This window comes from Mesoplodon mirus (assembly GCF_964341445.2).
Source record: "Mesoplodon mirus genome assembly, chromosome: X".
Lineage (NCBI taxonomy): Eukaryota > Metazoa > Chordata > Mammalia > Artiodactyla > Ziphiidae > Mesoplodon > Mesoplodon mirus.
Window position 1 is genome coordinate 36,169,605 of NC_138981.1, and position 24,249 is coordinate 36,193,853.

A 24,249-nucleotide genomic window follows, 5' to 3' on the forward strand; every position below is an offset into this window, starting at 1 on the left:
AAAAGGACCATTAATTTATCTTCTTATTAGTGACCTGTTCAGTATCTCACTGTATTTCTTAAGAGTCCAAGTGCTTTCTGTGGAGGTTAGCAAGAAGCCTAGAACAAATGTTGAAGACTGTCATTTTGTGATACATATCTTACATATATGAAAGTTAAAAAAATTACGGTGACTTCTTGCACAAATCATAGGAAAGCAACTGTACTAGTAAGATACACATTGTAGTCATCAGTAGACAGAAATACAGAGAAATTTAATTTTCAGTTCATGTACATGTCACCAGAATGAATATTTTACTTTCACAGAAATATCACTTTGGTGTTGCCCACTATGGCCTTCTAGGGAAGGAGGCCAAAATATAAATTTGAAAACTGTAATATATCTAAAGTTTATTTTAATTAAAAAAAAATTCCCTGGCTTTCCTATATGAATTTTCCTCAGCTTGAGAGAAACCATGTACTGCCATATTAAAATATTTTTTGTATCCAATATGAACTTAATTCCAATAGTTTTTTAGTTCAGTTAATGTGTGCCTGTATAAAGTCTTTGTGAATTTTGACAACTGACTTTTAAATATTGATTGTTATAATATCACAGCTTTTTAGACTCAGTTTTGTATCATTTGTGCATGTCAACCAATTCCAAATATACTTCTGCTCCCTAGGCATCTTCACTTTGTAAAAACCTTTTTATCATGACACTGAGCTTCACATAGTATTGTTTTCATATTGTATCACAAAAGAGAACTGTATCTTCAATGCTGAACTTTTTAACTGAATTTTCAATTGAATTAGTAATAATGCCATACTTTTCCCTTTGACAGAATGAACTTCTAAAAACTTCACTTTGATTCCATGAATTGGGTAAAAATAAAATTAAACCATCATCGAGATTAACAGATTTTCCATTTGAAACTTCCAATATTACTGATATAAAACTGACCTTACTTAATTCTTTTTTGCAGTTCTTCGAGTTAACACAATAACATCTATCACTTCATTTTTAATATGTGCACATGAAAACTTGGAATAAGAATGAATGGCATTAATTTAGTAAAACGATTGTTTGATGCAAATGAAAAGTCATGCTTCACAGCCTGATATATAAATACACCTTCTGATGATGCACATGTTAAACTGTTGATCTCAGGCTCAGGCTTCTTAAATAAATTACCAAATTTCAAAATAGATGTTTATGTATTCCTCATAGATTTATGCCCCAGGATCTTATACAGTCAATTATATTATTTTGGCTCCCAGGGTGGATGGTAAATGTCTGCAAAAATTTTGTGCAATTTACATGCCATGATCAACTTTCTTGAGAAGTGGAAATTCAGTAGTTCATTTGTCATTAATAATCACATACTTCATTTTCTTAGCTCATTGGAAATGAAAGGGTTTATTGCAAAATAAAAAGCATTGCTAAACAATAAAATAGTTGTTGATCAGCATCATAAAATAAATGACAGAACAACTGTAGTAATAATGTTCAGGCTATTTCTCTATATCTGTGGACCAAATCCAGCCTATGACCTGTTTGTGAAATAAAGCTGTATTGGAACAGACTTTCTTTTTCATTTATGAATATTGTCTATGGTTGAAGCAGAGATTTTGTGATCCACAAAGGCTAAAATATTTACTACCTGGCCCATTAAAGAAAATGTTTGCCAATCTCTGCTCCTTATGCAACACAGCAGGGCTGGTCAGTCTCTATTTCCTGTACATATTTTATGTATACCTAACCCAGAGTTTCTCAACCTTAGGACTATTGCTATTTGTGGCTGGATAATTCTTTCTTGGGGAAGTGGGGGTTGTCCTGTGCATTGTGGAATATTTAGCAGCATCCCTGATCTTTACTCCCTGGATGCCAGTAGCACCCTCCCATTTGCAGCAACCAAAAATGTCTACAGACATTGCCAAATATCCCCTAGTGGGCAAAATCACCTCCAATTGAGAATCACTGACCTCGCCTATAATTTCCCACTGATCCCACCGATTGGGACCTGCCAGTTTCACGCATCTTGCAGGGTGCGGCTTAATACATACCACAACTGGCTGGTACTCCAAGTGGCCAGTGGGGGCAAAGCAGTGTCAAATACTTTTCCCACCACCTTCCAAGACCAGTGGGCAATAGCCGTCTAGTCACTGATGAAGCACACTTCTTCAGAGTGCCCTGCAGTCTGTTCTTGGAAAGGGTGTGCTAGTTACTTTGTGTCTGGAAAGGGTCAGAAAATGAGTGCTGGGTTATTGCTAATCATTTTTCAGATTTAACTGAATGTTAAACTGAGAATATGGTTCACTTCCTATGTATCTCACATACTACTAGATGAGAATATGGCAGAAATTCTAAGTATAAATTACCAAACCACGTGAGCTGAATGAGTGAATAGGTAATATACAACGAATCCAGTACAAAATTTCTACCTTCCTGTCTTTAGATTCCTTCATCTGTGTCATACTTAGAAACTTTTAGCATCTCAACTTCCTTTACTCTGGGCCCCCTTATTGAGTCCAACTGAACAAACCATTGGATTACCTTCCAGCATCTTAAACTGGCACAATGAAATCAGAATTTCCTCATAAGTGCTTCCTAAATAATGAATTCAGTCTGATCTAGTGTTTTGTTCTGCTTTCCTTGGTACAGCGCTCAGTGAACCTATTCTGATTTTTGCCAATACACATTAGTAAATTCGCAATTTGCCAACTGGAGCCTGCCATGACTTGATTCTAGTTTAGGTGTGGCAATAGTTAGAAGTAGTGGGCTAAGAAGTCAGAAGAAATTTTCTCTCCTTTTCAAGGTAACACTCTCAGCAAGGTTGTTACAGAGTCTTCAAGGAATGAACAGCCTCATCAGCCAGGAGAGGAAGGAACGCTCTATGGGGTTTTGGGTACTAAGTCACCTGAGTCCTACATGTTTCCATTCCAATTCTTGGGATCCCATTCTCTCCCAATCCAAATATAACTTTTGTGTAGAATATCTGGGAAACCAATGTTTTTATACAACAGCCTAAGAATCAAAATTTGAGTTTTGTTTTAGCTATCTCAGCCCAGTGGCTGCAAGTGATAAGAGATTCTTTGAATAAAATCATAGAAATTCTATAAACTTCTGCTTTTGCTTTGATACAAGCGCTCATCTTTTTTTAAACTGTGAAGTTCAGCTGGAAGCAACTAGCTTAAACCGCAAAAATTACATTTCTTAAGCTTTTCATATTATTCTATTACAACTGCCCCTACATACCTTAGAACCTTTCCCAAAATGAGTATGTTATTCCCAGTGAGCACAGGTAATAATTAAATTAGCTATTTGACTGATGCACGTCTTAGACTGATTCAGTGCCAGTCAGGTTTTCAGAGCCATCAGAAACAATTAAAAGAGATAATCAACCTGAGATTTCGCCCCACTTTCCTGAGGATCCATTGCCTACAACCATTTCTGGTACCATTTTCTTGATCAAGTTGATTATTAAGCAGAAAAGTCACTCATTCATAGTTCTCACAACTGCTCAGAGGGCTGCAGAACTGGGCTGGAAACTAAACTTCCAGGAACAGAACTTGAAATCATACCTCAAAACAGACTTGATAAACCACTGCCATTGATCACTAGAGGAAGCCCTCATTGCTGCTATCCTGATGCCAGATGTGGGGCAGGAACTCAATTTTGCAACCACCAAGAAACTACTGGCATTGCCACTGCTAGAGGACAGACACATCTCCAGAAGAAATGGAAGCATCACTGACTGCTCACTTCTAAACTGGTGTCCCACATGGGTGCATCTGATTGACAGGGTCTAGGTCACCGTCTCTGCCTTATAACAAAGTGAATCCGTTATACATATACATATATCCCCATATCCCTATATGATGGGTATACAAGTGTTCACTGAAAAATTCTTTCAGCTTTTCTGCGTCCTTGAAAGTTTCACAATAAAATGCTGGAAAAAAATTAACTGGAATCTTCCCCTCCCCCCTCCAAAAAAACAGGCAAAAAGAGAATCCAAGAATCCAACCCAGCAGTGCTCATTTAAAACTGAAACACACCCCATGCTTTCGGCCTTAAGTAATAACAAGGTGAAATAAGAAATTAACCAAGGGCAAAACTTGCTGTCTTTCAAATGAATTTCAGGGCTTTGATTTATTTGTTTATGAAGGAAGTAGGCACTACTTCCTCAGAAGACAAGAATCAGCGTTTGTAGAAGATAAAAGGGAGCAAGGTGCCTATTTCTGGATTCATTTGTAAAGCTGTGTGGGCGAGTGTAAAAAAAAAAAAAAAACAACAGAGAAAAACAAGGGCAACCATACCCCGGGGGCCTTTCTCTCATTCCCTAGGTTATGTACAGTGTTATTTTTTTTTGAAATATGCATTCTTTTTTTTTACATCTTTATTGCAGCATAATTGCTTTACAATGATGTGTTAGTTTCTGCTTTATAACAAAGTGAATCAGTTATACATATACATATGTTCCCATATCTCATCCCTCTTGCGTCTCCCTCCCTCCCACCCTCCTTATCCCACCCCTCTAGGTGGTCAAAAAGCACCAAGCTGATCTCCCTGTGCCATGCGGCTGCTTCCCACTAGCTATCTATTTTACATCTGATAGTGTATGTATGTCAATGCTACTCTCTTACTTTGTCCCAGCTTACCCTTCCCCCTCCCCGTGTCCTCAAGTCCATTCTCTATGTCTGTGTCTTTATTCCTGTCCTGCCCTTAGGTTCATCAGAACCATTTTTTTTTTAGGTTCCATATATATGTATTAGCATATGGTATTTGTTTTTCTCTTTCTGACTTACTTCACTCTGTATGACAGACTCTAGGTCCATCCACCTCACTACAAGTAACTCAATTTCGTTTCTTTTTATGGCTGAGTAATATTCCATTGTATATATGTGTCACATCTTCTTTAACCATTCGTCTGTCGATGGACACTTAGATTGCTTCCATGTCCTGGCTATTGTATATAGAGCTGCAATGAACATTTTGGTACATGACTCTTTTTGAATTATGGTTTTCTCAGGGTATATGCCCAGTAGTGGGATTGCTGGGTTGTATGGTAGTTCTATTTTTAGTTTTTTAAGGAACCTCCATACTGGTCTCCATAGTGGCTGTACCAATTCACATTCCCACCAAGAGAGCAAGAGGGCTCCCTTTTCTCCTCAGCCTCTCCAGCATTTATTGTCTGTAGATTTTTTGATGATGGCCATTCTGACTGGTGTGAGATGATTTCCCATTGTAGTTTGGATTTGCATTTCTCTAATGATTAGTGATGTTGAGCATCTTTTCATGTGTTTGTTGGCAATCTGTATATCTTCTTTGGAGAAATGTCTATTTAGGTCTTCTGCCCATTTTTGGATTGGGTGGTTTGTTTTTTTGATATTGAGCTGCATGAGCTGCTTGTATATTTTGGAGATGAATCCTCTGTCAGCTGCTTCATTTGCAAATATTTTCTCCCATTCTGAGGGTTGTCTTTTGGTCTTCTTTATGGTTTCCTTTGCTGTGCAAAAGCTTTGAAGTTTCATTAGGTCCCATTTGTTTATTTTTGTTTTTATTTCCATTTCTCTAGAAGGTGGGTCAAAAAGGATCTTGCTGTGATTTATGTCAAAGAGTGTTCTTCCTATGTTTTCCTCTAAGAGTTTTATAGTGTCTGGCCTTACATTTAGGTCTTTAATCCATTTTGAGTTTATTTTTGTGTATGGTGTTAGGGAGGGTTCTAATTTCATTCTTTTACATGTACCTGTCCAGTTTTCCCAGCACCACTTATTGAAGAGGCTGTCTTTTCTCCATTGTATATTCTTGCCTCCTTTATCAAAGATAAGGTGACCATATGTGTGTGGGTTTATCCCTGGGCTTTCTATCCTGTTCCATTGATCTATATTTCTGTTTTTGTGCCAGTACCATACTGTCTTGATGACTGTGGCTTTGTAGTATAGTCTGAAGTCTGGGAGTCTGATTCCTCCAGCTCCGTTTTTCTTTCTCAAGATTGCTTTGGCTATTTGGAGTCTTTTGTGTTTCCATACAAATTGTGAAATTTTTTGTTCTAGTTCTCTGAAAAATGCCAGTGGTAGTTTGATAGGGATTGCATGGAATCTGTAGATTGCTTTGGGTAGTAAAGTCATTTTCACAATGTTGATTCTTCCAATCCAAGAACATGGTATATCTCTCCATCTATTTGTATCATCTTTAATTTCTTTCATCAATGTCTTATAATTTTCTGCGTACAAGTATTTTGTCTCCTTAGGTAGGTTTATTCCTAGTTATTTTATTCTTCTTGTTGCAATGGTAAATGGGGGTGTTTTCTTAATTTCACTTTCAGATTTTTCATCATTAGTGTATAGGAACGCAAGAGATGTCTGTGCATTAATTTTGTATCCTGCTACTTTACCAAATTCATTGATTAGCTCTAGTAGTTTTCTGGTAGCATCTTTAGGATTCTCTATGTATAGTATCACGTCATCTGCAAACACTGACAGCTTTACTTCTTCTTTTCCAATTTGGATTCCTTTTATTTCTTTTTCTTCTCTGAATGCTGTAGCTAAAACTTCCAGAACTATGTTGAATAAGAGTGGTGAGAGTGGACATCCTTGTCTTGTTCCTGATCTTAGTGGAAATGCTTTCAGTTTTTCACCACTGAGGACGATGTTGGCTGTGGGTTTGTCATATATGGCCTTTATTATGCTGAGGTAAGTTCCCTCTATGCCTACTTTCTGGAGGCTTTTTATCATAAATGGGTGTTGAATTTTGTCGAAAGATTTCTCTGCATGTATTGAGATGAACATATGGTTTTTCTCCTTCAATTTGTTAATATGGTGTATCACATTGATTGATTTGCGTATATTGAAGAATCCTTACATTCTTGGGATAAACCCCACTTGATCATGGTGTATGATCCTTTTAATGTACTGTTGGATTCTGTTTGCTAGTATTTTGTTGAGGATTTTTGCATCTATCTTTATCAGTGACACTGGTCTGTAGTTTTCTTTTTTTGTGACACTTTTGTCTGGTTTTGGTATCAGGGTGATGGTGGTCTCGTAGAATGAGTATGGGAGTGTTCCTCCCTCTGCTATATTTTGGAAGAGTTTGAGAAGGATAGGTGTTAGCTCTTCTCTAAATGTTTGACAGAATTTTGTCTGTGAAGCCATTTGGTCCTGTGCTTTTGTTTGTTGGAAGATTTTAAATCACAGTCTCAATTTCAGTGCTTGTGATTGGTCTGTTCATATTTTCTATTTCTTCCTGGTTCAGTCTCAGAAGGTTGTGTATTTCTAAGAATTTGTCCATTTCTTCCAGGTTGTCCATTTGATTGGTATATAGTTGCTTGTAGTAATCTCTCATGATCCTTTGTATTTCTGCAGTGTCAGTTGTTACTTCTCCTTTTTCATTTCTAATTCTATTGATTTGAGTCTTCCTTTTTTTCTTGATGAGTCTGGCTAATGGGTTATCAATTTTCTTTATCTTCTCAAAGAATCAGCTTTTAGTTTTATTGATCTTTGCTATTGTTTCCTTCATTTCTTTTTCATTTATTTCTGATCTGATCTTTATGATTTCTTTCCTTCTGCTAACTTTCGGGGTTCTTTGTTCTTCTTTCTCTAATTGCTTTAGGTGCAAGGTTAGGTTGTTTATTTGAGATGTTTCTTGTTTCTTAAGGTAGGATTGTATTGCTATAAACTTCCCTCTTAGAACTGCTTTTCCTGCATCCCATAGGTTTTGGGTCTTTGTGTTTTCATTGTCATTTGTTTCTAGGTATTTTTTGATTTCCTCTTTGATTTCTCCAGGGATCTCTCGGTTATTAAGTAGTGTACTGTTTAGCCTCCATGTGTTTGTATTTTTTACAGATTTTCTCTTGTAATTGATATCTAGTCTCATAGTGTTGTGGTCACAAAATGTACTTGATATGATTTCAATTTTCTTAAATTTACCAAGGCTTCACTTGTGACCCAAGATATGATCTTCTGGAGAATGTTCCATGATCACTTGAGAAGGAAGTGTATTCTGTTGCTTTTAGATGGAATGTCCTATAAATATCAATTAAGTCCATCTTGTTTAATGTATCATTTAAAGCTTGTGTTTCCTTATTTATTTTCATTTTGGATGATCTGTCCACTGGTGAAAGTGGGGTGTTAAAGTCCCCTACTATGATTGTGTTACTGTCAATTTCCCCTTTTATGGCTGTTAGTATTTGCCTTATGTATTGAGGTGCTCCTATGTTGGGTGCATAAATATTTACAATTGTTATATCTTCTTCTTGGATCGATCCCTTGATCATTATGTAGTGTCCTTCTTTGTCTCTTCTAATAGTCTTTATTTTAAAGTCTATTTTGTCTGATATGAGAATTGCTACTCCAGCTTTCTTTTGATTTCCATTTGCATGGAATATCTTTTTCCATCCCCTCACTTTCAGTCTGTATGTATCCCTAGGTCTGAAGTGGGTCTCTTGTAGACAGCATATATACAGGTCTTGTTTTTGGATCCATTCAGCCAGTCTACATCTTTTGGTGGGAGCATTTAATCCATTTACATTTAAGGTAATTATCAATATGTGTGTTCCTATTACCATTTTCTTAATTGTTTTGGGTTTGTTATTGTAGGCCTTTTCCTTCTCTTGTGTTTCCTGTCTAGAGAAGTTCCTTTAGCATTTGTTGTAAAGCTGGTTTGGCTGTGCTGACTTCTCTGAGCTTTTGCTTGTCTGTAAAGGTTTTAATTTCACCGTCAAATCTGAATGAGATCCTTGCTGGACGGAGTAATCTTGGTTGTAGGTTTTTCCCTTTCTTTGCTTTAAATATGTCCTGCCACTCCCTTCTGGCTTGCAGAGTTTCTGCTGAAAGATCAACTGTTAACCTTATGGGGATTCCCTTGTGTGTTATTTATTGTTTTTCCCTTGCTGCTTTTAATATTTGTTCTTTGTATTTAATTTTTGTTAGTTTGATTAATATGTGTCTTGGCATGTTTCACCTTGGATTTATCCTGTATGGAACTCTCTGTGCTTCCTGGACTTGATTAACTATTTCCTTACCCATATTAGGGAAGTTTTCACCTATAATCTCTTCCCTTTCTCAGTCCCTTTCTTTTTCTCTTCTTCTTCTGGGACCCCTATAATCGAACGTTGGTGCGTTTAATATTGTCCCAGAGGTCTCTGAGAGTGTCCTCAATTCTTTTCATTCTTTTTTCTCTATTCTGCTGTGTGGTAGTTATTTCCACTATTTTATCTTCCAGGTCACTTATCCGTTCTTCTGCCTCAGTTATTCTGCTAATGATCCCTTCTAGAGAATTTTTAATTTCATCTATTGTGTTGTTCATGATTGTTTGTTTGCTCTTTAGTTCTTCTAGGTCCTTGTTAAATGTTTCTTGGTATTTTCTCCATTGTATTTCCAAGATTTTGGATCATCTTTACTATTATTTTTCTGAATTCTTTTCCAGGTAGACTGCCTATTTCCTCTTCATTTGTTAGGTCTGGTGGGTTTTTACCTTGCTCCTTCATCTGCTGTGTGTTTCTGTGTCTTCTCATTTTGCTTAACTTACTTTGCTTGGGGTCTCCTTTTCGCAGGCTGCAGGTTTGTAGTTTCCGTCGTTTTTGCTGTCTGCCCCCAGTGGCTAAGGTTGGTTCAGTGGCTTGTGTAGGCTTCCTGGTGGAGGGGACCAGTGCCTGTGTTCTGGTGGATGAGGCTGGATCTTGTCTTTCTGGTGGGCAGGTCCACGTCTGGTGGTGTGTTTTGGGGTGTCTGTGACCTTATGATTTTAGGCAGCCTCTCTGCTAATGGGTGGGGTTGTGTTCCTGTCTTGCTAGTTGTTTTGCAAAGGGTGTCCAGTACTGTAGCTTGCTGTTCATTGAGTGGAGGTGGGTCTTGGCTTTGAGATGGAGATCTCTGGGAGATTTTCGTCGTTTGATATTATGTGGAGCTGAGAGGTCTCTGGTGGACGAATGTCCTGTACTTGGCTCTCCCACCTCAGAGGCATAGCCCTGACGCCTGGCTGGAGCACCAAGAGCCTGTCACCCACATGGCAAATTTCAGGCACCATTCTTCAGTATATTTTATAGGCATGTTCAGGAAACACGGCAGTGATTAATCCAGATGAATATACCCTCTCTCGAGCTTTTGTGCCACCCTAGTCTCGAAGCTCCCGCCCCTGCTCCTCAGTAAATTTGAGTTTTTACTCCCATGTTGGAAAAGCTGGACTCAGATATGGAAACATCCTCATTCTGTTTATGCTATTGGTGTGTAACAAACCATCCAAAAAAAATTCAGTGGCTTAAAGCAACAACAACATTAATTTTGCTCACAAATCTGCAATTTGTGCAAGGTTTGGAGGGGACAGTTAGCCTGTTTGACTCAGTGTAACTGCAGGCTAGAATCCTCTGACAGCTCACTCACATGTCTAGTGACTGATGATGGTTTTCAGGCTGTGACTTTACCTGGGGCTATCGGCCAGATACCTACATGTGTCCTCTCCATAAAGAGTCATACTATTTACCCCTACACAGCTTACTTTCTACATTCCACTGACTTTACTATTCCATTGTAATTGTTAGCATAACTTTAGTATTCCAGTAGACTGTTTCCCAGCAAGATAAAAGTTGCAAATAAAATTATTGTTCTTTATAGGAACTTCCTGAAAGACCTATCACTCTTCAACAGAAGAGTGTACATACCAAGAGTCTTTGAGCCTCTAACCTCAAAATACTCAGCTTATGGCCACCAATCCTAAGATTCTTACCCAAACAGAATGGAGCCCCTATATTGGAAAACCCACTTTAATCCAACCTCCCAACTCTCCATATAGCACCAGATATGTTGTCTTCCCTCTCTGAGACTCTCTCAGACTCCATGAGGTAGTGCTTTAAGCAATATACTCAGCTTTCTCTTATCAATGAGCCACTCTGGTGATACTTGGAAAGCCAGTATTTGATATCATGGGGCCTGGGCTTCTTTATAACATGATGATTAGGTTTCAAGGGTGAGCATCCCCAAAGAGGGAGTTATGTAGAAGTGGCATAGCCTTTTATAACCTAGGGTCCAAAGTCACACAGTATCATTTCTGCCACATTCTAGTCACTGAGATAATCACAAATGCTCACCTAGGTTCAAGAAAAAGGGGACTAGACTCCGTCTTTTGATCGGAGGGAGGAATCAAAAATTTTCAGATGGGTTTTAAAACCATCACATTCTCCGACTATAGAAAGACTATCCAACATGCACCCCCATGTTCACAGCACCACTATTTACAATAGCCAAGACATGGAAACAACCTAAATGTCCACTGACAGATGAATGGATAAAGAAGATATGGTACATATATACAATGGAATACTACTCAGCCATAAAAAGAATGAAATAGGGCTTCCCTGGTGGTGCAGTGGTTAAGAATCTGCCTGCCAATGCAGGGGACATGGTTTTGAGCCCTGGTCCGGTAAGATCCCACATGCCCCGGAGCAACTAAGCCTGTGCACCACAACTACTGAGCCCACGCTCTAGAGCCTGAGAGCCACAACTACTGAGCCCGCGTGCCACAGCTACTGAAGCCTGCGTGCCTAGAGCCCGTGCTCCACAACAAGAGAAGCCATGCCCGCGCGCTGCAACGAAGACCCAACACAACCAAAAATAAAAACATATAAATAAATAAATTTATTTTAAAAAAGAATGAAATAATGCCATTTGCAGCAACATGGACTGACCTAGAGATTACCACACTAAGTGAAGTCAGAAAGAGAAAGACAAATACCATATGATATCACTTATATGTGGAATCCAAAATATGACACAAAAGAACTCATCTACAACAGAAACAGACTCACAGACATAGAAAACAAACTGTTGGTTACCAAAGGGTAAGGGGGTGTGGGAGAGGGATGGAGTGGGATTTTGGGTTAGTAGATGCAAACTATTATATATAGGATGGATAAACAACAAGGTCCTACTGTATAGCACAGGGAACTATATTCAATATCCTCTGATAAACCATAATGGAAGTTAATATGAAAAAGAATGTGTGTGTGTGTGTGTGTGTATATGTACATATATATATATATATCACTAAATCACTTTGCTGTATAGCAGAAATTAACACATTGTAAATCAACTATATGTCAATTAAAAAAAAAGAAAGACTATCCAAAAACTAATGGGCAATCATGAATAGGAGGACTATGATGGATGCCCTCTACAAAAGGTATACACCCAAATATTGACAGTGTTTAGATTAAGGTATAGAATTATAGAAGGGTTTTTCTTGTATATAGTTTCTGAATTTTCTTCAATGAACACATATTCCTTAATTAAAAATAGATATACAAACACATCCTCAAATCTAAGTTTGATAATTAAGTAAGAAAAAAAATTCAGGATAAAATGTCAAACAGAATACCTTGTAAACCAAATTACAAAAAACTTTTAACAGCTTTATTGAGATGTAATTTTATATCATAAAATTTAATTGTTTTAACTGTACAATTAAATACTTTTTAGTAACTTTATAGTTTGTAACCATCACCAAAATCCACTTTTAGGACATTTCTATCACCCCAAAAAGATTCCTCCTACCCACTTTTAGTCATCTAGATTCTCACTTCCAGCTCCAGACAACCACTATCTAATTTCCATGTTTGTAGATTTGCCAGTTCTCATACAACATGTAGTCTGTGTCTGGTTTCTTTCCCTTAGCAAAGAGTTCTTGAGGTTCATCCATGTTGTAGCATGTATCAGTCCTTTGTTCCTTTTTATTGCTGAATAAAATTCCATTGTATAGATATGCCACAATTTGTTTATTTACTCTTAAGTTGATGGGTATTTGGATTGTTTCAGTTTTTGACTACTATAAATAATGCTGCTATAAACATCCACATATAAGTCCTTTAGTGAACACTGCTTTCATTTTTCTTGGCTACATACTCAGGAGTAGAATTGCTGGGTCATGTGGTAAATGCATGTCTGTCTTTTCAAGAGACTGCCAAACTTTTTCCAAAGTTGCTGTACCATTTTACATATCTGCCAGTTCCCATTTCTCCATATCTTCCCTAACACTTTTCAGTGTATGTCTTTCTGATTGTAGCCATTCTTGTGGATGTAAGGTGGCATTTCATTTTATTTTTTATTTGCATTTCCCTAATGACTAATGATATTGAGCATCTTTTCATCTACTTCTTAGCCAGTTGTATGTCTTCTTTGGTGAAACATTTATTAAAATCTTTTCCTCGTTTTTAAGTTTATTATTTGCCTGGCTATTGAGCTGTAAGACTTCTTTATATATTCGGTATATAAGACTTTTATCAGATATATAATTTGCAAATATTTTTTCTAGTCTATAACCTTTCTCCCAGTCTGGAATCTAGATTTTATGCATTCAATAGTATAATTATCACCAATTATATGATTTTGTCCATGGAATGCACCAAATTTGAAGTACATTGAATTAATGAGAAGGTGTGCTTTGGTAGAGCTCTGTTTCTAAGGTTTGAAATTGAAAAGGCAATTGTAGTTGTCCAAGAGCTGGCAATAATTTAGTTACTTTAGAAACCTTGTAAGTTAATCTTGACCACCAACTTGGACCAGGAGAAAAAATAAAGCAACAATATACAAGAAGACTAAATATATCCTGAAAAAACAAATCAGTACATTTAATACATGTCTCTACCACTGGTTTAAATTCCAGAAGCACTGAAAATTGTTTTGCCTCAATTATCTAGGGATTGGAAATCAAAGTATAAGACCATATTTTCCAAAATGATAAACTAAGGGTTTTCTGAGATAAGCATTTCTTATTTCAAAAGGAAAGCCATAGTTCTGGATTTTAATTTCACAACTGAAATGTAAGTCATTTTAACATTTTATCTGCATCTGGATGATTTTATCAATGTAAAATAAAGCAGGTGGCTCAATTCAGCAAATATTTACTGAGTATCTGTTAAATAAGACCCTGTGCTAGGTGAGGCAGGGAATATTAGGACAAGAATAACTGTTCAATTGTGGTTTACTTAACAAGATAACAGATAACCTAAGTGGTGAGATGTGCAGAATAATTTTATGAGTTGCTACTGATAAGCTCAATTCTGTATTCTGCTAGTGAAGAGTAAAACTGTATAAGAGGATATAAAAATGAAACTCTTTCTGCCTCAGTTTTGTCTGAGTCCCCAAAGGAGGAGAAAAACCAGTACATTACAAATACATTCATGTGCCCGAAGACTTGCAAAAGTAATGTTTTTCAACCTTCAGCACATCATCTCTTTTGAAGACATATAAATGGTTTCAAGGGGCCCACTCAGCTTCACACCTACCTCTGGGTTTGGGAGACTGATGCCTGACCCTCTCAGAGACAAGTTCAAATGCTGAGAACAATTTTTTTCAATTATTAGTACATTTTCTTATGCAGAGGGAAGGACTGAACATGTGCATTTTATTATTTTATCTCTACTTTTGAGAAAGTGGGTATTTTGTTTGCTTATCCTACCAGTGTTTGAACATAAATATTAATATTTCCTCCCTTTTTACATAAAAGTTAGCATATGCACTGTATTACATCTTGATATGTTTACTTAATATTTTAGAGTTTGTAGCACATCAGCACAGAAAAAGCAGCCTCAATCTTTTCATAATTGCAGAGCATTTTATTGTGTGGATGTATCATAATTTTTTTTTTTTTGTGGTACGCGGCCCTCTCACTGTTGTGGCCTCTCCCGTTGCGGAGCACAGGCTCCGGACGCGCAGGCTCAGCGGCCATGGCTCACGGGCCCAGCCGCTCCGCGGCATGTGGGATCTTCCCGGACCGGGGCACGAACCCGTGTCCCCTGCATCGGCAGGCGGACTCTCAACCACTGCGCCACCAGGGAAGGCCTGTATCATAATTTCTTAAACCAATCCTAAATTGATGGACATTGGGTGGCTTCCAAATTTTTATCTATTATCAAAGTTTAAAAAAAAACTACAATGAATAACCTTGCATATAAATTTTCTTATATATGTGTGTGCACACATTTGGTAGATAAATGTTCATTTTGATGCCTGTAAAAGTTTTCCAAGTCTCCTTAGGTCTGCTTAGAGACACTGTATTATCTATATAATCTATTCAGCTACAAAAGAAACACTTGACAGAATAAGTGACATGTACGTGCACACATGTACATGTCCAGAAGAATTCCCGGGTCCAAACTGCATGTGTAATTTTGATGAATACCGCCAAATTGCCTTTCATAAGAGATATATTTACTATTTTCCACCAGAAGTGTACACGGGTGCTTGTTTCTTTACAGAGAAGGCCGTAGTTTTCAATGAACTCAGTTGTTTTTTAAACTAAAAAACAAACAAACAAAAAAACCCCAAAACCAAAAACCAGTTTTACAGACCCTCAGCCGAAATCAGGCTTTAGTTTTTCCCTATGTAGGCAAATTCATTCTTCTAATTTGCAGACAGGCGAACCCAAGTGCAAATAGGTTCTTTTCTAAATATAGGCCTCAAGTTATTATATTTTAAAACATCTTTTCTTCTGGTTTCTGCTAAAATTTCTGTTTATATGATCCATTTAACTGTTTCTCCTTAAAATTTTGAAATATTTGATCCATCAGGACAGAGTTGTGGTAGCTCCAAATGGAGATATAAGCTCATGTTAATACACACTGTAAAATCACTCCACTTCTTTACTCAAAGAAGTGTCCCTGGAAGCTAAACATTATCAAATTCTCCCATACTGTCAGAAATATTACCAGAGATACAAAGAATTAAAACACCTCACATGTTTACAATTTATTTTTAGTATGCTTTTCCACATAACTAAAAATTACTTAAAATACAAAATCACTCATTTAGAAAAAGATTTTTCAGATAATTCTCCCATAAAGAAAAATTGATTTTTTTTCAGAGGAAAACAAGCTTGGTGATACTATTAACATAGTTTGTTTTAAAATAATGACATGAGGTTGATCAAAAATTTATAATGCTTTGATATATAACCCTATATGAATAAGCAGAATTTGGGGTCCTATTAATGTGTAGTGTTATAACAATAACCACAAAGACTCACATATTTATGGTGCTTTACAGTTTACAAAGCACTTCCATGTACATGATAATAATTCCAGCTGCCGTTGGTTATAAAAACCAGGTATTTTGATAAACTGTACACTAGAAAGTATTAGTCTCTTTTCATCCAAGATGAGGGGAATGAAAACGCATTGTTTGCTTAAGGACAAAAAGCCAGTGAGCGGTAAACCATAGAGACGGGAAGTAGAATGGTGGTTCCCAGGGGCTAGGGCGAGGGGGAATGGGGAGTTATTGTTTAATGGGTATAGAGTTTTAGTTTTGCAAGATGAAGAGTTCTGTAGATGGATGGTGGTGATAGTTGCACAACAATATGGATGTGCCTAATACCACTGAATTGTACTTAAATGGTTAAGGTGGTACATTTTCTGTTATGTGTATTTTATCACAATAAAAAAAACTGGGGGTGGGGCGGGGAAAGCCAGTGAGTGGTGAAGGCTGAATTTGATTTCATTTTGATCCAACCTTTTCCTTCTACTCAGAGCAGTTATTATCCTCATGTTACAGATCAGGGGACTAAAGCCCAGAAGGACTGAATTGACTTTAGTCACACAATTATCAAGTGGCAGAGTTAAAGTTCAATCCAATGGAAGTGATTTTATAAGCAGAGGCTAAGCACCGGAAGTCAAAATAAAACCAAGGACTCATCTAACCACTAAGGGTTGGGTAATATTGCGTTAATCACTTTACCTGCCTGGGCTGCAGTTTACTAAGTTGTAAAATGAAGGAATGGATATAGATCAAACTATTTTTTTAAAAAATTCAACATTTTTAACCATGACTTACGGTAAGAAATGTTTTATATTGACCCAGTACACACACACACACCACCTTGCCCTAGGTTGGGTTTCCCAGAAGCAGACCTTGAGGTAAGGATTTGATTGCAAATGATTTATCAAGGATGTTTTCGGGAGAAAGTGGTATGGGAATAGAGGTGGCAGAGCAGGAAAGGTGCAGAGATCAACCAAGGATCAAATTTCAGGTGAAGTCTCAGCCTTAGCCTGATCCCATGGGAAGCTCTGGAGCATAAAATACACCAGAGACTGACTCGCTTTGAGACAAGCTAGCTGGGCTTTCATATTTCATCCCTAGTCAATCACTGGTTACAGGCCACCCCAGCAGGATGTAACCTCCCAGGCATTTAAGTTCATGGTACCTGTGGTAGCCAGTCCCCAAAGGTGGCCTCCAATGATCCTGGCCTTGTAGTATTCACACCTTCCTGCCTACGCTGTTCCATGGTTGGTCACTTTAACCAATGAAATACAGCAGAAGTAATGGTATGTCACTTCTGAGATTAAGATATGAAAGACTGTGGCTTCCATCTTGGATTCTCTCTTTCTTCACTGCCTCTGTGGGAAGCAAGGTCTCATTTTATGAGCAGTCCTATAAAGAGGTCCATGACATGGACTCTCATAACAAGGACCTGAGGCCTCCAGCCAACAGCCAGCAAGGAACTGAGGCCTGCCAACAACCACAGGAGTGAGTCTGAAGGCAGATCCTCCAGCCCCAGTCAAACCTTGAGATGACTGCAGCCCCAGCTATTAGCTTTACTGAAATCTCATGATACTCTCTAAGCTAGAACCACCCAGCTAAGTTACTTCTGGATTCCTGACCCTCAGAAATTGTGTAAGATAATAAATGTTGTCATTTTAAGTCACTAGGTTTTTGAAAAATTTATTATGCGACAACAGATAAATAATACAAATACATTGGGCTACCATGTCTCCAGTAGCTGAAGGGAGGTTTTCTGAAAAACTACAGGGAAGATTCTTTAGGAAAGAAGTACAAAGACACTGAGGGATGGGCAGAACCAGCAAAAGAGACCTGAGGTGATGTGAGCAGAGCATCAACCACGTCTGCTATCTCTCCAAAACAAATGTTTCATGAAACAACACTTACCCTTATTACATGCAATGCACTTTGATAATTTCTATTTGATTATACTCTTATTTGGTTTATTAAGGGCTGGGAGTGAGCCCTTAAATTGATTTCACAGTTCACTAACAAGTTGTGACCTGCAGTTGAAAAACAGTGAACTTAATCATCTTTGAGGTTCCTTTTAGATCTAAGCTTTTGTAATTTGGAGTTGGCACAGTGCTATTACATTAACGACTAATATTTATTGAACACCCACTATGCCATAACTATTCCAAGCACTTCACATATCTTGCTTCATGTGAAGACAATAAGGTAGTAACTACTGATATCCCCATGTTACAGATGTGAAGACTGGTAAGTGGCAGAGGCCAGGAGGAAACCCAGTCAGTCTGCCTTCAAAACCCATTGTCAAGAGTGCAGGCGCCTACATGTGACTGTTTGGGTTCAAATCCTGATGCCAACAGTCAATCAATAAATGTTTCTAATTATGATCATGATATAACCCAATTATTGGCAGCCATCAGCTCACTGACGGGGATAGTTCTAACAAAAGGAAGTTTAGGATCAGGGTCATGCATATGGACTGAATTTAGAGGTTAACTCATTGATAATCAGCTCAATGTTCCACTCTGCTTCAGCCATGCTGGCCCAGGCTTCACCTTAAATTTAGCCACTTATACATTTAAATAAGATGGGGCTCTGGTCTGGGTTATTTAACATCTGCATGGTTGAATATCTAAAGTACATTTCACTGTAAATAGAAGGAATTTCAACATACTCATTTTTATGTATTGTTTTATTAAAGTACAAAGATACTTCTCTAATAAATGAATCTAACTAAAATACATTAGTCACCATTATGTAGAGAATATTCCTACTGAAGTCAGTGAACACTAATCAATCTTTGGGTTTGAAAAATAGGGTCAATAAACATTACAATATAAATGACTAAAATGGTTAAAAAATGGACTTCCCTGGTAGTGCAGTGGTTAAGAACTCACCTGCCAATGCAGGGGGACACGGGTTCCAGCCCTGGTCCGGGAAGATCCCACATGCCGCGGAGCAACTAAACCCATGTGCCACAACTACTGAGCCCGAGTGCCCTAGAGCCCGTGCTCCACAACAAGAGAAGCCACTGCAATGAGAAGCCAGCGCACCGCAATGCGCAGCCCCTGCTTGCCGCAACTAGAGAAAGCCCGTACACAGCAAGGAAGACCCAACACAGCCCAAAATAAACAAATTAATTAACTAATTAAAAAAAACTGCACAGAACCTGCATATCTGGAACTGTTACCTTTTGGCTGAATTCTTCTGAGTCACGTTTCCATCAATTATATCTTTTATGTCACAGGATAAATACAGCATTTACACAGGTAGTGAAGTCAGTATAAAAGCATAACACCCTTTTAATAGAAGATTATGAGTAATCAAAGATTTATACACCTGCTGAGTGAATTATCTAGAGCTGGACACATGTAGGGGATACATGTCAGGAAGATATTTCAGCAGCTTTGTTGTCAGGTGACTTGAAGGATTTAGAAAGTAGAAAGAAAAATATGGTTTATGTCCCACTTCATATGCTACTGTGTGATTATGGATTACAGGGCAACAAGGGTGACTGCAACCTACCTTAGGACACTGTTAGCAGATGTAAGACACTGTTCCCCTGTCACCTATTTTTAAGAAAAAAACACAAAAAACAAAACCCACTCATTTTGTATACATTGCTAAAGAGGGAGTTACAGAAAGTATCATGGCTCCCCCAAACCAAATATCAATCTAGATATCCTGAAAAATTAACAATTTAAAATAAAATTTTTTCTGGGCAGAAGACCTATATAGACATGTTTCCAAAGAAGACATACAGATGACCAACAGGCACATGAAAAGATGCTCAACATTGCTAATTATTAGAGAAATGCAAATCAAAACTACAATGAGGTAGCACCTCACACCAGTCAGAATGGTCATCATTAAAAAAAATCTACAAATAACAAATGCTGGAGAGGGTGTGGAGAAAAGAGAACCCTCCTACACTGTTGGTGGGAATGTAAATTGGTGCAGCCACTATGGAAAACAGTATGGAGGTTCCTCAGAAAACTAAAAGTAGAGTTGCCATATGATCTAGCAATTCCACTCCTGGGCATATATCCAGACAAAACTATAATTCAGAAAGATATATGCACCCTTATGTTCATAGCAGCACTATTCACAATAGTCAAGGCATGGAAACAACCTAAATATACATTGACAGATGAATGGATAAAGATGTGGTACATATATACAATGGAATACTACTCAGCCATAAAAAAGAATGAAATAATGCCATCTGCAGCAACATGGACTGACCTAGAGATTATTATACTAAATGAAGTAAGTCAGAAAGAGAAGTACAAATACCATATGACATCACTTATATGTGGAATCTAAAACATGACACAAATGAACTTATCTACAAAACAGAAACAGACTCAAAGACATAGAGAACAGACTTGTGGTTGCCAAGGGGGGGAGGTGGAGGAGGGATGGACTAGGAGTTTGGGGTTAGCAGATGCAAACTATTATACACAGAGTGGATAAACAACAAGGGCCTACTGTACAGCACAGGGAACTATATTCAATATCCTGTGATAAACCATAATGGAAAAGAATATGAAAAAGAATGTGTGTGTATATATATATATATTTAACTGCATCACTCTGCTGTACAGCAGAAATTAACACAACATTGTAAATCAACTATACTTCAATAAAATAAATTAAAATAAAATAAATAAAATTTTTTCCAATGATAAAGGAAATACATGCTTTCACAAAGCATTTAGTAAATGCAGAAGATGTAAAGAGTAAAGGAAAAATATCAAAAAGTGATTAGATATCAGATCATGAGGTAATCATTATCACTATTTATATGTGTGTGTATATATATCTCCAAATTGGCATCATACTATATGTACTTTTTATAATTTCATTTTTTCACTTAAAAACATACTATGGGGGGCTTCCCTGGTGGCACAGTGGTTGGGAGTCCGCCTGCCCATGCAGGGGACACGGGTTCGTGCCCTGGTCTGGGAGGATCCCATATGCCACGGAGCGGCTTGGCCCGTGAGTCATGGCCGCTGGGCCTGCACGTCTGGAGCCTGTGCTCCGCAACGGGAGAAGCCACAACAGTGAGAGGCCCGTGTACCGCAAAAAAAACCAAAAAAAAAAAAAACCAAAAAAAAAAAACAAAAAAAACCATACTATGGGAATTTCCCTATGTCAAAGTATTCTACTTGAACATTAATCTGATAGAATTCCATTCTATGGACATAGCATTTGTAACAGTCAGTATCCAGCAGGCAAACAGAAACCACTCTACACATTTAATGCAGGAACAGACTTAATGCTAGTAACTTGCTACAAAGTTATAAAACATGCTAAAAAAAAAAGAGAGAAGGGTATATATTAGTTAGCTATCACTATGTAACAAACCACTTCAAACTGACTCGTGTAAAACCAGAATTTACTTAAGAAAAAATTCTGTGGTTAACAATTTCGGCTGGATTCATCTAGATATTTCTCTGGTCTCAGTTGAGGGCCCTCATGCATCTACAGTTGGTTGTGGGTTGGCTTTGCTGATCTTGGCTGGGCTCCTTTACATGTTTGGGGACCTCAGCTGGGACAAGAGGACTGGCTAGACTCAGACCCACATGGTTTCTCACTCTCTAGCAGGCCAGTGTGGGCTTATTCCATGGCAGTCACGTGGCTCCAAGAGAATGAGCAGAAGCCCGAGAGTCCTCTTGGGACCTAGGCTTGGGACTATCACAGTGCCATTTTCTCTACCTTCTATTGTTCCAAGTAAGGAACAAGGCCAGCCCAGATTCCAAGGGTAGAGAAATAGATTCCACTTTTTATGTGAAAAACTGCAAAGTCACATTGCAAAAGGGTGTGGAAACAGGGAGAGAAAGAATTCTGGCCAGTTCTGCAAACAATTGATCACAGTGTGTCTTACCTAGAAACCTGAAAGCTGCCACCACTCCTGGGGCTGGAGCCCATATGTGGGCCATTGCACCTGTGACACTCGATGCTGATCTGTGAGAGGTACTACTGCTGCCTCTATTACCACTGAGCAGAAACCCAGGAGTCCATAGCCTTACTAATCTGTTAAAACTGCCACAGATGTTTTGGGAACAAATAGTTGCCTGTAGTAATTGTTGCTGCCTCTATTGCTATTGGAAAGACCCCTAGAGACAGACAAAAAGGCTGCTCTCTTTTCCACCTTATAGTCTCCCCACCAGTGCCTCCCAGTAGCAAACCTCATGCGATGCAAGCTGAAAGGGAATATGGAAAATGTAGTTTACTGGTTTCTAACCACCTGTGATACAGAGAAGAGCATCGAAAGTAGAGCTGAGAGTCAAATGAAAAGTGACTGCACAATAACATCATTTATTTAACTAATCCCCTGTTGCTGGATACTTAGATTATTTCTCTGGAAATACAACATAAATGTAGAAAGCAAAGCCATCCATGGGACAGTTTCTGAACCCAACGGACAATGATATTTAATTGTTAAGAAAGGCATTTAAAAAGGGATGTGTCCTTGAGCTCAGCAGTAAACAAATGATATGTAAAACAGAACAGCTCTAAATAGCTCTGCTCTGTCCTTCCAAAAGTAGATTTGTGTCATCATGACGGGAACAACACTGTTCTATCCGTGTGGAGCTTTAATGACATAGTTTACCTCAAGAATTATTTTCTTCACATTGCATTCCCATTTGGTTGAGGTCAAAAGGAATTATTCTGAAGTCATAATTATAATTTTTGTACCCTCATATATACAAAAGTTTTACCTGAATTTCCCTATGTTCAACAGCCACAGGATAAATATAAAATCCCAATAACAATTTTTCAAAAAGCATTTCTAGGGTTTAGCCTCTATAGTGTTTCTTTTTAATAACTTACTTTTATTATAAATGTAATACTGCTTGTAAAAAAAATCAAATGAACATTTTCAGAGGTGAAATGCCATCATTCAAAGCTTGTCATATATCTTTCATCCTGATGTTTTCCTATGAATGATCTAATACATTTTATTATTATAGTCGCAGAAGAATAATTCTCTTCTGTAACTTGTTTTTATAAGTAAAAATTATATATTTTATATATATATGTGTGTGTGTATATATCTATATGTTGATAGACCTTTTGTTTTAATTCAGTATAAATATACCTAACATATACATAACATATAAATATACCTAACATATAACATATCACATATACCTACATGATAGCATTCTATAGTATGGATACGCTAAAATTTATTTTATTGTTTGTCTTCCCCAGAAGAGTGCAAGCTCCCTGAGGATAGGGACCTGGTTTGGTTTGGTCAGAGCTGTATCTCCAATGCTTAGACAAGCACCTGGCAAATACCAGGTGTTCAAAAATTTTGTAGAATGAATGACTAAATGTCAAAACACTTCTGATGAATATTTATATTGTTTCCATCTTTCACTATTCCAATAATGAATTTTGCAATTAGTAATCTTATAAATACGTGTTGTACATTTATTTATTTTCATAAGGAAAAGTCATAGAGGAGGAAATGCCGGGTCAAAAAAAAAAAAAAACCAAAATTGAAGAACTTCAATCCCTCTCAAATTCCTCCCAACATGTTCAGAAAGTCCCCAGTGGGAAGGGAGGTAGCACTTGTATTTAAAAGTCTGGTCTTCCTAGCTATCACTTAGACCTGCCACTATAGTCTCACAAGTGTAGTCCTGTTACAAAGTGGCACTGGCCTTTTCCTTCTTTTTAATTTGTGCTGTTTGGGGAAGTTGTCTGAGATGCTTATGTTTCCACTCCATGTTCTGAGACATTCAGCTGTCATTCTGTTGAAATGAGAACAGTACCCTTTGTCCCTGAAATTTTTTGTTAAGCAAGCTATACTGGCTGTAAAACTTTATGCTCCCAATATCTCTATGAAATTTCTTTTTCTAATCTAGCATTTTTTTTAAACATCTGCTTTCCCCCAAGGCTCAGGGATAAATCCCTAATGAGGAAACACGAGGGCCTGCATCATTCATTCCATGTATAATATATATCGAGCTGTCCTCAGAACAACCCTAATTCTCTGAGACTTATACCAAGGCTCCTTAGACCAAATCTGCAAACCTTAGTTCTCTTGTTTCTTTGGTTGAGTGCTATCCTGAGTGGCTTTTGCAAACATACCTTTATCAGGTCCAGTCTCAGTCCTGTAGACATTTCTGAATCCCAGGGTAAAAGTCACTTGCAGTGTTCAGGTAGGGATCCCTGGAAACACACAGATATATTAATAAGTACAGAAATTTAGATGAATGGACCTATGCTCAAAGTTCACTTA

The 24,249-nt window shown here is 37.7% G+C and overlaps 1 long non-coding RNA gene across 1 annotated transcript in view; it reads right to left on the bottom strand.

Annotated features, from left to right (window-relative positions):
* LOC309796877 overlaps nt 1–24,249 on the bottom strand; it is a 175,120-nt gene that overhangs the window by 144,955 nt on the left and 5,916 nt on the right. The window contains exon 2 of the long non-coding RNA XR_014292516.1: nt 24,099–24,179. This is a non-coding gene — a long non-coding RNA (uncharacterized lncRNA). The remainder of the gene's footprint in view (nt 1–24,098; nt 24,180–24,249) is intronic.